A 15,844-nucleotide genomic window follows, 5' to 3' on the forward strand; every position below is an offset into this window, starting at 1 on the left:
CTTTACGATATGTAATCTGAGTCTAGTTCCAGGCGATACTGATTTCAAAAGAATACATGTATAGTAGAAGGGGAATAGGCGGCGCGAAATGAGGACATGACGCACGTCAACTACAAACTGAAGTTTATTCATCATAAACATTGACTTCTAAGTGCAGCCTACCATCAAACGGTCAAAATATCGTACAAGGAACGACCGCATTCTGCTTGAACAAATGCACGCAGTCGCCGACCGATCTCTCATTGCCCGATTTTTCGGACCCACTCGATCACTCCGATCTAGCAGCAGCTGTGCAGAGCAAATCTCCCGTCCATGCAAAACAGTGTCTTGAATTGGCTGGAAACGATCAACGCGGGTCAATTCAACACCGATCCTGTCTGGATCCAAGGCCTCGACGCTCTGACGAATACAAGTCGCATCGTCGAAACGTTGCATGATGAGGCATCATCAGCAACGGTGTGGTGCCAGCTAAGGTGCAGTCGGCCCGTCATTGGAATAACAGCTTTGTGCACTCTGGTTAAATTTAGCACAGCAACATGGTGCCCCCGACGCTGTTCTCGACGTATGTACGCCTCGGGTATTCATCTACTCCGGAAGTGGTATTTCGTTACTTGTACATATGTCCATCCCTGCCGCCCGCGACACAGAAGAGCCGCATATATTTCGCGCTTCTTTCAGCCTTCCATCATCGTGAAGCGCTTTCTTTCAACGGGTAGCTTTAGCGTGACGTCACGAACGCTGCTTCTCACCGTGCTGGCATCCGAACACGGCGGCCAGGCGGTGACGTCAGCGTATCCAATTACCGCACGTAACGAATTCATTCGGAGGACAACTTGTCTACCTGCCACATGTGTGATGCAACCTGGCACCTTCTCGTTAGCATGCTTCCACCCTCATCTCGCATTATACCGCGTGGCAGGCAACCTTTAGAGTGGGACGATCGCCACCTTATGCAGATTGATCACGTCTGTCCTCCTACAGGCAGCTGCCTGTGCTCGTTCCATCTACGGCTTCTGAGACACCCTTCTTCGCCACAGCTATCGCACGGCCCTTTATCGCATGATACGAGGACGCGCACATGCTCTCTTGTAACCTCGCGATTAACAACAACGTACAAACGCGCCAAGCCGCTATAGATTCGTAATGAGTCCCAAGCCCCCCCTCCCGATCGCAAATTATGACTCCCTGCTTCATCAGGCCGGCAATGAGTGTTTGGCGACAACAGTTCCAGCGAAGCAAAACCACCACGAAGGACTAAGTGCCTGGCCCCAAATGAAGCCCCTTTATAAATGAGACTCAGCCACACGGACGCCTCGGTGTAACCGCGACAGGGTACGCGCGGCCGTCTAATTGAACGCGTCACACAGGGCCGCCCCGAAAGGTGCGCAGGCGCCATTGCCCGCACTCTTCTTTCTCAAGCGCTGAAGCGATCGAGGCGAAAAACAAAAAGGAGGAGCGAGCTCGTTCTCGACACGCCACATGCAACCGCAGAGAAGCGAACCGCGCAGGCGCGTAATACACATTGAAAGAGCGGTGTCGTCACCTGTCTCATCTACGGACCTGCATCAATATAGCGCGTCTTTCTCGGGGCGCGCGGTTATTAAGGTCGATTCATTCACGGTGGCGACGCTCGCGTTCGTCTCCACGGGGTCGAAAACAAGCAAAGAAGAGGTGCGCGTGAAAAAAGAAAAGAAAGAGAGAGAAAGAGAGAGAGAGAGAAAGGCTATAGAGTTTAGTCAACGGCAAGATGCCGGAAGGTACTGTCAATAGCACAGCGCGACGTCTCCGCGCCTGCTGCCAAGAACGGTGCAGAGCAAAAATTAAAAAAAAAATCAAAAGTCGGCCAGAGAGAAAGAAACAAAAGAGGGCTCGTTCCAATATCGCGCTTCGCATTCGCTGGCGAGGTTCGCCGCTCGTCCATGCCGGCGCGCATGCGTGTGTGGGGGGTGACGTGCACGTGATGCGAGTCTGTATGCATGGCGACGGTCACCGTGTGTGTGTATATATAAGGCGCTCCCTTTTGGCCTGTCGAGACGAGACGCTAGCTACCGGGAACATTGCAACACGGCACCCCGAGCGAAGCCCACGCGGTGTCAGGGATCGTCAAAACGTGGGAGGCGGTATACAGCAGCGAGGAACAGGCCCGCGGTGCCAACAACGCCTACGTCCATAGTGAGCCGAGGCCAGCGAAAAGAAAAATAGTTTTTTTTTTAGAGTATACCCGAAGCTTTGTCTGCATACTAGCGTCGTTGTTGCGGACAATAAACTTCGAGAAGCCGTGTGAAAAAAAAGAAACAACAAAAAGAAACAAGGAACCTGTAAATTATGCGTTAACTGACGGGCCTCAGCCAACTGGGAGAGTACGTTCGTCATCTTATTGATAGGCGAGGCTGACGAGAGGGGTGCTGTGTCCCGTGTTGAGACGGACGGGTCGTTGACCACAGAAACTACAGCAATGACCTCACCCCCGTAACGTCTGCCTAATATTTGTTTCTTTCTCATTTCTCCCGTTTCCAACGGCGTTTTCTTTTCTTCCAAGTAACTTAGGGCACTCGTACCGCCTTACCCGTTTCGGAGTGAAATAGAATGGCAGGAAGCAAGTTCTTCCAACATGACCGCCTCATCCCGCGGCCAAATCTCATGTAATCTATGCTGCGGCGCGACGGGAGAGGCTATAGAAAACACTCGAGAATCGAGAAAAGATGTTCTCGTTTCGAAAGTATTCGTAAAGAACACGATATCGTTTCTTCTATTTTCCTATTTCATTCCCCGCGTTCGCGACTGTTTCATTTATTGTAGGTACAGCGGAGCACCACGAACGTGCATTTTGACGCTCACAGATCTTGAGAGAACACTGAGTGAACAAAACGCATAGGACACACTCCGCAACCATGCTTCAAAGGGCACGGAAACTGGCGCATGCGGGTACGACAAACGCTGCGAGAGATTTGGTCGTCCATACGTCACAGCCGCCGCTCCGAGAAGTCGATTTCGCAGAAGCGACATTTCCCAGTTTTTAACGTTAAGGGCCTCATGTCGCCTAAACTAGGAAGTCGGCGTCCCACGTCCCGCGTAGACCGTATTTCCACGAAAAAGTATTTCGAACGACGCATATCCAACCAAGCAGGCCCTCCTCCGTATAGCGCAAAGAAGTTACTGAACTGATTTTGTCAAAGTAAAATACGTCGGAATATCGTACAGTACTACTTAAACTCTACCTACAGACATGATGGTATCGGATTGTAATTTGAATGTACGAGAAAACATAATTCTCTTACGCGGAAACTCAAACACAAACCCTTCTCCCAGCGTTTTTACCGCTCATAGTGCGGCGCGCCCGGTTCCTTGCAACACCTCCAGATGGCGCACGCCTCCGCAGCCCACGCAAGAGGCCGCGTTTCTACCAGAAACGCTCGCCTTCGTGCATAGCGTTCGCCGCCATCGTTTCGCGGTAAACATTACGGTTACATAAGCTGCAGTTGCCGGGTAGCGTGAGAAGCAGTCAGGGATCTTTGAATGCTCTCTCGCTCCGCTCTTAAAGGCCGAGTTTATGCGTCCTGCAAATTGTTTTTCCCTCGCAACACCGCGCGTTACGAAACTCCTATCTCAACTGCCCACGCACGTTAAGCAATTACGTACGGTCCAATGGTGAAAAGACAGTTATTAAAATAAAATAAATGAAAGATAATTCGGCCGCTGCCACCAACGGCAGGAGCGGGGGGGACTCTTCTGCAATGGCGTGTGCGCTATACACATTGTACGAAAGCTTAGCTTCAAACTTTAATATTCCTCTTCCCACGCGAAAAGAGAGAGAGAAAGAGACGTCGAATTAAGGTTCACGAAGCGATTTCGCCGCCGCTAACGGACAAACTTACGCAACAAGCGTGAGCACGACTAATCCGGGAACGCTCGAACCTTATACGCAAAGTTACAGTGCACCGCTTGCAATCCAAGTACAGGAAAATTTGTCACAGGACGACTAATTGAACACCACCCTATTCCCTCTGGCTCCTTTGTATTTTTTGTACTTATATCCCCTTTACCTTATCACCCCGTCCATGCAGGCTAACTCGTCACCATTCCATTTGTTTGACTTCGACGGCATTTATCTCAAATGCATAATGTGCACAACTTGTGACGAAGGTGACGTCTGCCGATTAAGGAGCTTGACCGGCCCCACCTCTGTGACCACTTTGGTGACTACGTGCAAAGCAGCTTTGTCAAACACTTAGGCACAAATACGTGAAATAAGTACTATGCAAACGAAATAAAATGACGGGCATGGTTCGAAGAAACAATAAGAAAAACCTAGACACCCACGGCATTACACGTACCGAATGCTAGGCGCTTCTTTTGTATACCACGAAGGGAAGCTCCAGTTAAATTGTATTTGTTGGGCAATGTATAGCAAGAAAAAATATTTTATGTGCTTGTTCTCTCTGTCTCTATTACAAAAGCGACCCGTTCCAATCGCCACTGCAATGTTGTCATTGAGTTGGATTCGACTGAAAATCTACAGCAAAGCATCAAAATATTAAGAAACAGAACGAAATTTCAAGAAATTACATAAGGGCTCACCTCGGAACGTGACAGCCCTTTCGTGATGCACACAACTAGATGAGCAAACTGGACAACGTGCATATCAGAAGGAACAATGATTTAGAGAAAAATGGGGGGATGGAAGTAATATAAGATAACGTCAAGAAAAAGAAAACGATTTTACGAAAGAAGCGCCAGCGCTTGCTCCTAAGGTCACAGTTCGCAGTGTACCACAGCGGGAAAGTTTGTACATGGTCCCGTGTTCAGGGCGAGCTGGTTGCACAGAGACCAAAAGGACTTCTTGGGCAAGTTGGTGCTTCGATTTCCTAGGTGTACTTTGTGGCGCAAAATACATTTCTTGAAAAGGGACAGAAGGGAGACAGTGAAGCGCCAACTGTCTGTCTCCCTTTCTTCTGTCCCCTTTCTGTCTCCCTTTCTTCTGTCCCTTTTCAAGAAATGTATTTTGCGCCACAAAGTACACCTAGGAAATATATGCACAGAGACCCTTTTTCTCTCACCGTCGCAATGGCCCTCTCTCATTTTCCTCCTTTCCACCCGGCTTCAAGGCTTCTCGCCAGGGGCGCGCGGGTAGGCGAACAACGTATAAACGACGGGACGTCCAGCGTGGTAAGACGACCTTCTTGTCTGTGGTCTTTTCAGAAGCCGCAGAAAAAGAACTACTAAATAGCGCGGCATCGGCGCAAAAAAAACAGAAGGAACGTTTGTCACGCCCACTCAATAAGATATACAATATGGAAGTAGCGTCCACGCCATGCCGTTATAAAATTAATTGCGTCTGGCTCACGTTTCCTTAAGCGGCCCGATTGTTGCCGGTCGTTCGCCGGACAAATATAGTTACGAAACTGATGTCGTTTATTTCGCGCGCCGATATTACCACTACGTGCACATTCGGGTAGCGGAGAGGTACAACGGCGGCGTGAACTGCAACTGCACTACTTTGATTATTGGGCCAGCACAGTTTGTCTCCCTCACTTTTGAAGGTCATTGAAACGTTCCGCGACATTGACAGTGAACGTGTTTGTTTCGGTGCCAGTTCGACAATGCTTGAGACTTCGTCGCAGGGATTCTCAGGATAAATCTTTGCTCACAATTAGAGATTTATTTCTCTCTCTCTCCCTTTCCCTCCTTTACAATACCAGTGCATGCTGACTGAAAACGATCCGGTGTAAACTGTGGAACGTGGTTCCGGCGATATGGTACCAGTGATTTCGAAAATTGCAGTTAATGTACGTACCTTAATTTCCTTCTCTTGCGTGTTCGATCCACACTTGTATGTTGATTACTCGAACTGTGCGCTTACCTATACTACTGGGTTTTAAATTACAACGCGCGTAGATTTGATGGCTCACGAGACAACTGCTGATCGTTTGTTCACGGAATGCACGAAAAATGCAAAGGCGGGCGCGACCGTCTACTTTTCCTTCTAAAAACAATTCAGCAGCATGTTCAGCTTTATCTCAATAAATAGCATACTGAAGGCAAGAAAAAAGTAACCAGAAATGCAACAAAAATTCGATAACAATTTTCACGCATGACACGCAACCACATCTCAGCAGAAAGTTTACTGGAAAGCACAAGAAATACAACAGAATTTCTATGGGGACCCTTCAAAATGCCTCGCCTCGTGTATAGATATAGTTTCGAACTCGAACCCGCTAGTTTGGCTACGGGTCCGATCAGGTATTGCGTACTACGCCTGGGTCTTCATCCGGACAACCGAAATCTGATCCGGACAACCGAAATCTGCCTGAAACGGCAGACCCGAACCGGCCCGCCTGTTCGCGCGCGCGGAGTCGTGGCTCAAGCACCAAAGAAAAAAAATGGCTGTGGCTTAGCTAAGGTTAAGCCCAGGATGCGAAGCATACTAGCCTTTATTTTAGTTGTTGAACCACTGTTTAGCCTGGTGAACTGCTGTTGCTTGGCTATATTTGGTTCGGCTAGACGAAGAAACAACTCATGCAGGGGAGCGCACGAGCTGAGACCCGGCTATGTAAGCTACGCGGCCGCAAGCGAGCGCACGAGTTGAGGCTCCGCTTTTGCCGCTGTTATGACGTCATATGGTAGCTACGCGGCCGCGCAGGAAGGAAGAGCGTGGTTGTGCGGCTAGTATGCTTCGCATAAAAAAACGTCCGGGACCGCACTAAGAAGGTCTCGCGTCCAACAGCGCTATGCAAGGCCCTTCGACCTTACAACGCCACCGCAAACTTCTCGCCACACGCCTTCAACGCGCCGATGCCCTCGCCACGCAAACGGAGCGGCCTTTTGAGAAAGCTTGTTGTTCCAGTCGACTAGTCGCATATGCATGCATACGCTCGGCCAAGTTTGTCCGCACCGCCGATGGTTCCGCTTGACGTGCGCCGGCGGCTTATTGCCAATTTAAAGGGGCGAGAAAAGAAATAAAGAAAGAGAAAGCGAGAGAAAGAAAAGAAAACGTTGCCTTCTCTCGAGTGTTGCACAATGGCGCACAGGCACAGGGGGGAGTCTGTTCGCACTTCTTTCTTTTTTTCATTCTTTTCTCTTAAATTCTTTTTTTCCTACGGATCGCCCTGCCGGAACCCGCCGGGTCGATGCCACGGAAAAGAGCCAGGTCGTGGGCACCGCCGCGAAGACGGCTTCAATGTGCACACTACCAACGTACGTGAGGCCGCTGCCAATATGTCTATCTCTGCGAGAGAAGTCGAAAAAGAAAGAAAAGATAAAGGAGATATTCGGCTGGTGCTGCGGTGGCTGGCCTCTTCGAAGGCTCGACGGGAACATGACCCTTGCGTCGTTTGCAAGATTCTGTACGGTGGACTGCGCGATTGAATCAAAGGACGCGCTATAGCCGGCTACAAGAGCTTAACGTACCACGCATTTCAAACGCTCACATGCACACCCACACCCGCTCGCCGGAGCAACAAAAAAGACTAACTAAATATGTTAATTATTTAGATCAATTAATTGATCAGATGACCTTCGAGCTAATTAGCACATTGTGGTATAACTAATTAGTTATGCCACAAAGCAAACGTGTACAGCTGTAACGGCAACTACAAGGTTTACACTTACGGTAGTTTCAACGTCTCCAATACATGGGGAATGGTGGCGACAACTACATTCGGAAAGAACAGCCTACGATAGAATATGCTTCCCTCCGTTACGTATACGCGCGAATGGCTCCACTGCGGCCACAGCCACTCGACGCAAAAGGGCTGACCGCTGACATGGAATGCAACGAATCGAAACCATCCCAGGCCCGATGCTACTGGCACGAGCTTCCCGCATGACTAGCGAGGTGTACGCACACTCCGAAGCCATAGGCAGATTTGCGACAGCTGTCTCTATAGTTACTATTTTACGGAAGCGCTTGAGCATGCCGCCATCTTGGGCTGTCATCGTTGCGGTTTTATATCCGTAACAACCAAATGCACGCTACTATATATACAGTCGATTCGCATGCACGAAGATATATGTTTGTACTGGTCGGTTCGGTGTTTCACGACCGTGTTAATCTGACTTTGACGTCACTTGTAAATTGACAAGATGGCGGCGCCCGTAAATTGGAAATAAAATCGTCAGCAGCACACGGCTGGCGAGTTCGGGAAGCGCGTGCGGTCATTTAAAAGGTGTAAGGTCTGACTCGATCAGACGGACACAATCGGAAAAGACACTGCACCTTTTGTCCACACCATTGTCGTGCTTACGTGGTTGCCAACTGAGCGTACAGGTTCGGTTAGACGGAACGGGCAGCAAACTAGATTCATGCCACCCAGTTTGCAACTGTCTTTGGGCAGTTGCCCACACACATAGCGAACGGAGCTAGGTAACTACACAGCCTCTTCTCACCTGCAGGTCTACAGGGAAACCGTGGAAGTTGCCGTGTCCGCCGCCCAGACCTCGACGAGGCAGCAGCCGCAGTCCTCAGGGCAAAGGCATGGACGGCCAAAGCAGCTGCCGATGCGCCCGTTGTCACAACACTGCCAGCGCTACTGGACGCTCGTGCGCCTGCGCAGAACAGGATGGGCACACGCACGTAAGGCATACACCGCGCAACTTATAGACTGTTTTACGGGAACGTTTGGGCGCCGCCATCCTGGGCTGTTAACGCTGCTGTTTTCTGTCTTTAACGGCGAAGTGTACAGTCGCCCAAATGTTTAGCTGGTGTGCGGGAGCGGCGACTTTTCCGGGCGTCAGCGCCGTATGAAGCGGCGAGGCTGGAAACAGCCTAGTAGACGATGGGCCCAGCTGAGCGCGCTTTGTCCGCATGCGCTTAGCCTCAGACTGTTTCCAGCCTCGCCCCGTCAAACGGCGCTGACGCACGGAAAAGTCGTCGCTCCCGCACACCAGCTAAAGATTTGGGCGACTGTACGTTACTACACGCAAGCGTGAATATAGTTGCATGAATGTGTTCAGCGTTTCATGACCATGTTACGTCACTTCTAATAAAACATAAAAAATTGTTTGTGTAACAGCACGAGATGGCGGCGCCCATGAAAGGAATATAAAATCGTCTGTAGTGACAGGACAACAACACGAATAACCTTTATTCAAGATTTGGCGCTGCGCTAGAACAGATCTTAATCTTCATCATAACTTCCATATTTACCTAACCCACAACGGCCCCACAATGGTCATAAATATAGAGGGGGGGGGGGGGGGGGAAGAACGCATTACGATCAAATACAGCCACGCGGGATTCAAGAACCATATACGAGCAAGTAAATGGTCACAGCACGCAAAACACTTGAAATGAACAACGTAATGCAAAGTACACATATGGTGCATGACGTTAGCATTTGAAGTGTTAGTATTAAGCAAATGTTTCAAATTTCTTGAGGTTGTGTTCAATAACAGCGCCATCGGGTTTCCTCCAGTCATCGATGGCAGCAGACAGAGAGATAAAACGCATTTGTCCTGCCACGTAGGCGCCGTATATTGCAACAGAAAACCGAAACGCCGCTGGAATGTGTGCATGTTATATACAAGCAATCGGAATCACGAAAGTGAGGCAATTTGTAATGCACACAATGAAACAAGCAAGCTCGATCAATCCGCCGATGGTGAGCCAGAAGGGCGGGAGGTCGAGCAATTATTTAATGTCAATAGCACTGTGATGATGATCGTAATTCGACGTGATGAAGCGTGCGAGGCGAGTCGGTATGGCTTCAAGGTAGCTAATTATGTCACGTGTCGAAGGGCGTTCCAGTTGGCCGATGCGTATTGTAGTTTTGTGCGAATGAATGTTGCACAAGCTGATATGTAAACCACTGGGGCGCAAAGTCGGAGTGATACTAAAATATAGGGCAACAAAAGAAGCGGTTCAGATTAGCAAGACATTCTTTCCAAGCCACCCCTTTATTTCACTCGGCGTCAAAAACAACTATCAATATAATGAAAATGAAAAAGTCACACGCCAACCCTCTCCCCCTATCGTACTCATATGGTCAAGCCATATGAGTACGATATATCTGTATGGCAAGATATGCAGTCGATCTACAGTTGGCCGATGCGTATTGTAGTTTTGTGCGAATGAATGTTACACACGCTGATTTGTGAACCACTGGGGCGCAAAGTCGGAGTGATACTAAAATATAGGGCAATAAAAAAAGCGGTTCAGATTACAGCGATTCCATCCATGAAACCATCACTCCATTATTTCTGCCACTCCAACACCATTCTGATCAGAAATATTTCAAAAGTTTCCGGGTGTGACCTTTGTAGCCAATACATCAATCCACAATTTCCATCGTAGCGACATCATTTCCGCAACAAACATTCGAGAATTTTCAAAACAGGGGCATTTGTAACTCCGGCATCATCCCAACGTCATTCCACACTATTTGAGGCGTTTAAGCGTCATTCCCATTACAAGTATTCCGAAGAATTACAACAGTAACCGCTGTAACCCCGACATAATTCCAACATCGTTCCATTGTACCTTCTCCATTTTTCATCACGAGCATTCAATACGTTTCCAGCAATGGCCCTCGAAAATGTCGGGCACGCCACTCGTAAATCACAAGAGTACTCACGCCAGAAAAGCATCAAATCCGTCGGGAACAACACTTGACGGACGGCAGGATATTCGTGACCCCGGCAGCCGTCTCAGGAGAAAACGCTCTTTGAAGCAGTGGGTCACCGCGGGTGGCTCCTTCACACGAACGTATCAAACTTCGTTCTCAGTTGCAGTTCGCAAAATAAGCTGACGTAAACTTCGAGGGGTGATCGCAAATGCAAAGGTACCCGCGTCCAGCACAGACAAGTCGCCGACCGACTGAACGCGCGACCAAAGGGGGGTAACGCTAGAGCTCGGCGTTCGGAGAACGTCTGGAACGCCACTGTACGGCGCTCCGAGTATTTCCCATTCACCGCGACGCAGCTAGCCGCCGGTGTAATACAGAGAAGCGAAACTATTACAAATGTAGAAGCAAAGGAGAAAGGACGACGAAGAAGGGGGAGAAAAAGGAAAGGGGGGGCACTACCCCACAGCACCACTTTCGCCTTCCCAAGTGCATCAATGAACGCGTAGTACTCCTTCCGTAGTAAAACTCCGTAGTAGCACGCCACGCACGCACATCGTACGTGGCAGGGTCGCTCGATCACGGCCATGCGCCGTTCGGGATGCGAAAGCGGGCCGGCGCGAGCAAGCGAAGGGTTTTCCACACACCGCAGTACCCCCCCAAAACACCCTTTCTCCCGTTATTCCAACTTCCTGTCTTCCCAGGATACCCCTTTTCTCACCGACGGTCCGCTAGGTGGCAGTCTGTTTCGCATCCTCCACCCTCCCCTTTCCCGTTCCCTAAGGCTCGCTCAACCGGTTTCCCGCCTCAAACCTTCTTCCCACTCTAGATGCGTTTTATTCGTTTCGTACATAGAAGGCGCACTTGCGATACTCACGGCGTTTAAGGATGAAAAGGTGTGTGCGTGTGGGTTGAGTGGGGGAAGGGGGAAGAACAGCTTCCCTAGCGTCTGGCGAAAGAAATAAGAAAAAAAAACACCCAAGAGTTCGGAGACGACGCCGGAAAGAATCTGTTCGGCAGGTTGTCGAATCCCGCGCGCGGGACCTGACGAAGGCTCGTGCAACCTGGCGGTCCTCCTTTCTTCCTCACTTCCGGTGCCGCCCGACCGGAAGTTGCACCGGAACCAGCCTTGGATCGGGGTCTCCCCGTTTAGTTTTCAAGGCCTGGAGAGTACACTTCGTAATGCAATGAAAAAAAAACAGAAGGGAAAAAAAGGAGTGGGGGGGGCGGGCACGGGACCAAAGATTTCTTCCCTGCACCGATCATCGTGACGGGAAGCTAACAACGTGGAGAGTAGCTACAGCCCAAGCTATATAGCAAAACGAGAATGCAAGAAACGTCGAAAGGTTGGCGGCGATACGGAAGGCGACCTTCGATGCAATGAAAAAAATGATAATAAAACGCCCTACGACGCTCAATGCGATTTCGCTATTGCCAGATGAGAAGTTAAAGGGTAAAAAATCCGCGCGCAGTCTCTTTCCCCATCTCCTCGCTCCTGCCGAGGTTCTCGCGGGAAACTTCGGGGGTTCAATTGGGAGCCCGGCACCTTGTGGGAGCCACGATTCGAAGGACAGCTGCCGCCGAAGCCATTTCCGGTTGGGTAACGTTACGTGAACACAGCGACTCAGGCGTTCACGCCGCACTGTAATGGCGTGTATATAGGAGTGCTTGTGTTTCATATATATATACACACACGCGAGTGCTCTTGGTTGGTTACGTGTGACTTCTAAACACACCCGCCGCGGAAGTCCAGCGGTCGCTATGGCATTGCGATGCTGAGCTCGAGATCGCGGGTTCGATTCCGCCGCTTCGCCAGGAACGAAATGCAAAAGTGCTCAGGTAAATAAATATTGGTGCACGGTCGAAATTAATTCGAAGTCCCTCACTACGGGGTGCCCTCGTTCTCCCATATACAGTGGTTTAGTGCATGTAAAACGCCAGAATATAATTTAACACTGAAAAACCATGTCTGTCGTGTTTCTTCTCTTTGTTCTGTCCGTAAGTTTAGGCTGTACACACTGCAGGAAAGTAACTTCTAATGATTCTGGCACTCTTCTCACTCTCTCTCTTCTATTTTCTTTCCTCTCGTCATGGACTTGCACCAATAAACGCGTCTGCTATTCGAGGCATCAGCCCCGTCATCGCGACGGATTACAGAAAGTTATACGACGAAATCGTGGGTACCGATTTCGTCCTATATATAGCTACAGTAGCTCGAGGGTTTACTAACAAAGCGATGGCGCCCTCTCCTAACCCCAACCGTTCACACTATCCCTCACAAAATCCCATCAATTTAAATGACGAATATATCCTTGCTCACCAACGCGGAGTTCGCAGGAAATACCCGCCGCCTCATTCACAACTTAGCGGGGAAGAGGCCGCCGATTGGCACATAATACAGACCGGGGCATTCTTCTATTTAAAAATGTTAAAGGCCATGTATCCCACTCACTGGAGGGCCAACCGCCCTTGGTGCGGTGAGGGAACCTACATGCAAGCACTGTTTTAGGGCAGTGACAACAGCAAAGGTTTGACCTTTTCTTACCGCCAAATTTGCCGAGTAGCCATTTTGGACCCCAATCTCGCTAGAAGTCGGGCCGCATTCCTGCTTTTCTTTTTGTCACACTCTGATGTACACATCTTGACACACGATATATTAAATCTCTTTAATTTTGTACCAATGCGCACACGAAACCTGCATGCGCATTTATTATACCAGTTGCCTTTTCCTTTTATTTTAACGCATCAAACCTTTCTTTCTTCTTTTACATGTCGCGCGACACGTATACAGCCACGAGTAATAAGGCACGGTGGCGTGCTCGTGTAGTATTAGCTCGCGCCAAGAATGCGAACCGCATAAAAGCATGTCGTTGCCTTCTACCTTGCACGTAATACATTAAGGGTGTTTCTCGAAGTGTGCTGCAATGAAGAGGGTGCTTACTAGCCTGCTTAACTAAAACGCAGACGTGCCATGTACTGCACTCCTACACGCTGTATGTCTCCGGATGCTGAAGCCAAAGTTTCTTTTTAAACGTTAGTTTCACGTCCCCAAGGGTTGCGGGAAACGTGGTCTGCTGGCTGGTATCTCGCCCTTTTGTCTACCACATCTTGTAACTTTTCGGAAAGTTTAACCCACCAATTTAGCTGGCGACAGCAAGTACATTTACAAAGGCTGTCACCACCCTCAAACAGGGCTCTCTAGGTACGGTGCTATGCTCACCTTCATACATGTAACCTCGGCGTGCACTTAGGACCCTCATAAGCGAAATAGCCATAACACACAGGAGCAGTCGGAGGCACAGCTCGCCTGCTCCAACTTGGCAGGACAATAGAAATAGCAGCACGGGCTCAATTATGCTTAATTTAATTGAAAAAAATATTATAGTTAAAGGGGAAATGAAAGTGGACGGAACGATAACTAATTTCCCTTTAACCTTTTCATTTTTGTGCAATTCAACTAAAAAGAATTTACCCTAAGCTTTCTTTTGCTCCAGTGTCTGTCTCATCGCTTGGTTGGGCTTGGGAAAGGATGGTGGGATCGAACCTCGGTCTCCGGGCCCAACAACACGCAGCTCTAACCATTGGGTCGCCCGCCGTGGTTGCTCAGTGGCTATGGTGTTAGGCTGCTGAGCACGAGGTCGCGGGATCGAATCCCGGCCACGGCGGCCGCATTTCGATGGGGGCGAAATGCGAAAACACCCGTGTACTTAGATTTAGGTGCACGTTAAAGAACCCAAGGTGGTCGAAATTTCCGGAGTCCTCCATTACGGCGTGCCTCATAATCAGAAAGTGGTTTTGGCACGTAAAACCCTATAATTTAATTTAACCATTTGGTCACGCTTTTTCTAGCATCCCTTCCCTTACCACCGTATTTCGCGTCGTACTTCGCTCTGCGCGCACCTGTCATCCCCATTCTTCTGACGACAAGCATCAAGCATCACCTTTTTCAATTCAATTGAATTCAATTCTTTATTTTGCTGACATAGAACACACAGAAATACCAGAACTGGTATTTTTCTGAAACTGAATTGTTTCAGTGACATCGCTGCATCCGACGTATCACAATGTGCATTCGTGTGAACAGCCGCATGCATTTCCGCATAGCTCGTGAACGTTGTAGTGCATAAACATGCACATTTCACGAGATTACAGGTTGCGTAGGATAACAATAAAGACAACGTGTAGGCATTCCTTCGAGTCATTTCAGAACCGCCTCCCAAAGATCAAAACATGAGCGTTGTACCTGTGTAACTTTATGACTGCTGACACAATATTTTTCGTTAGTGTCCTTTAAAAGAGGTTGTGTAGGTGTCGCAAGTGTGGCAATGCACAGTGGGGAAGCTGAGCCAAGAAAAGGAACGTGCTCTTCGATGTACGGCGATGAATGCGCCGTTACATGCCCGCCCGCCCAACGCCCCACCAGGCCCCTGGCATTGTTTCGACAGTGACCATCACGTGCTTTCGCTCACAAAGGGCCGTCAGCTTGCATTCTGACACTGCATGACGGCGTCGCGCTTGTTCACCTTCCTCCAACACCCCCTCCCCCTCTACCCCGGCGTCATTCACGAGACACAAGCACTCTTGTCTCCAGTGCAATAGCGTGCGCCCGCCACTCAACGCCTCAGGCAACAATGCGGCCCGACGAGCTGGGAGCGGAACCGTGAACGGAACTGATGGCGAAGAGAGATGGGAGGACGGGACGCCGTCACAATAAAAAGGAAGCGTCACACAAAGCGGCCGGCTTAGGACGCAACGAAGCGTTTTGATATGTTCCAATGGAGCGCACAGAGTGACGACGGAAAGTGGCGCTACTGATGTTACACTCTTCGGCAGAGTGACAATGGAGATTTTTATGCGAAGCATACTAGCCGCACAACCACGCTCTTCCTTGCTGCGCCGCGCGCGGCCGCGTAGCTACCATATGACGTCATAACAGCTGCAAAAGCGGAGGCTCAACTCATGCACTCGCTTGCGGCCGCGTAGCTACATAGCGGAGTCTCAGCTCGTGCACTCGCCTGCGGTCGCACAGATGGTACTGCGGCCTAACTCCCGCTCCTCCCGCTATACCAGGTTACCAATACCGCTATGCCAGCGGTATAGCGGTATGGGTAGCGGTAGAGCGTATTTATTGGTGTGAAATTAAAGGAATCAGCAAAGTAACGCATGAGTTGTTTCTTCGTCTAGCCGAACCAAATATAGCCAAGCAACAGCAGTTCACCAGGCTAAACAGTGGTTCAACAACTAAAATAAAGGCTAGTATGCTTCGCACCCTGGGCTTAACCTTA

At 49.5% G+C, this 15,844-nt stretch overlaps 1 long non-coding RNA gene across 1 annotated transcript in view; it reads right to left on the minus strand.

Moving 5' to 3' along the window:
* LOC139050677 (uncharacterized) overlaps window positions 1-15,844 on the minus strand; it is a 197,773-nt gene that overhangs the window by 59,242 nt on the left and 122,687 nt on the right. Inside the window, exon 3 of the long non-coding RNA XR_011509008.1 lies at window positions 8,386-8,544. This is a non-coding gene — a long non-coding RNA (uncharacterized lncRNA). The remainder of the gene's footprint in view (window positions 1-8,385; window positions 8,545-15,844) is intronic.

This window comes from Dermacentor albipictus, chromosome 10 (genome assembly GCF_038994185.2).
Source record: "Dermacentor albipictus isolate Rhodes 1998 colony chromosome 10, USDA_Dalb.pri_finalv2, whole genome shotgun sequence".
Taxonomy (NCBI): Eukaryota; Metazoa; Arthropoda; class Arachnida; order Ixodida; family Ixodidae; genus Dermacentor; species Dermacentor albipictus.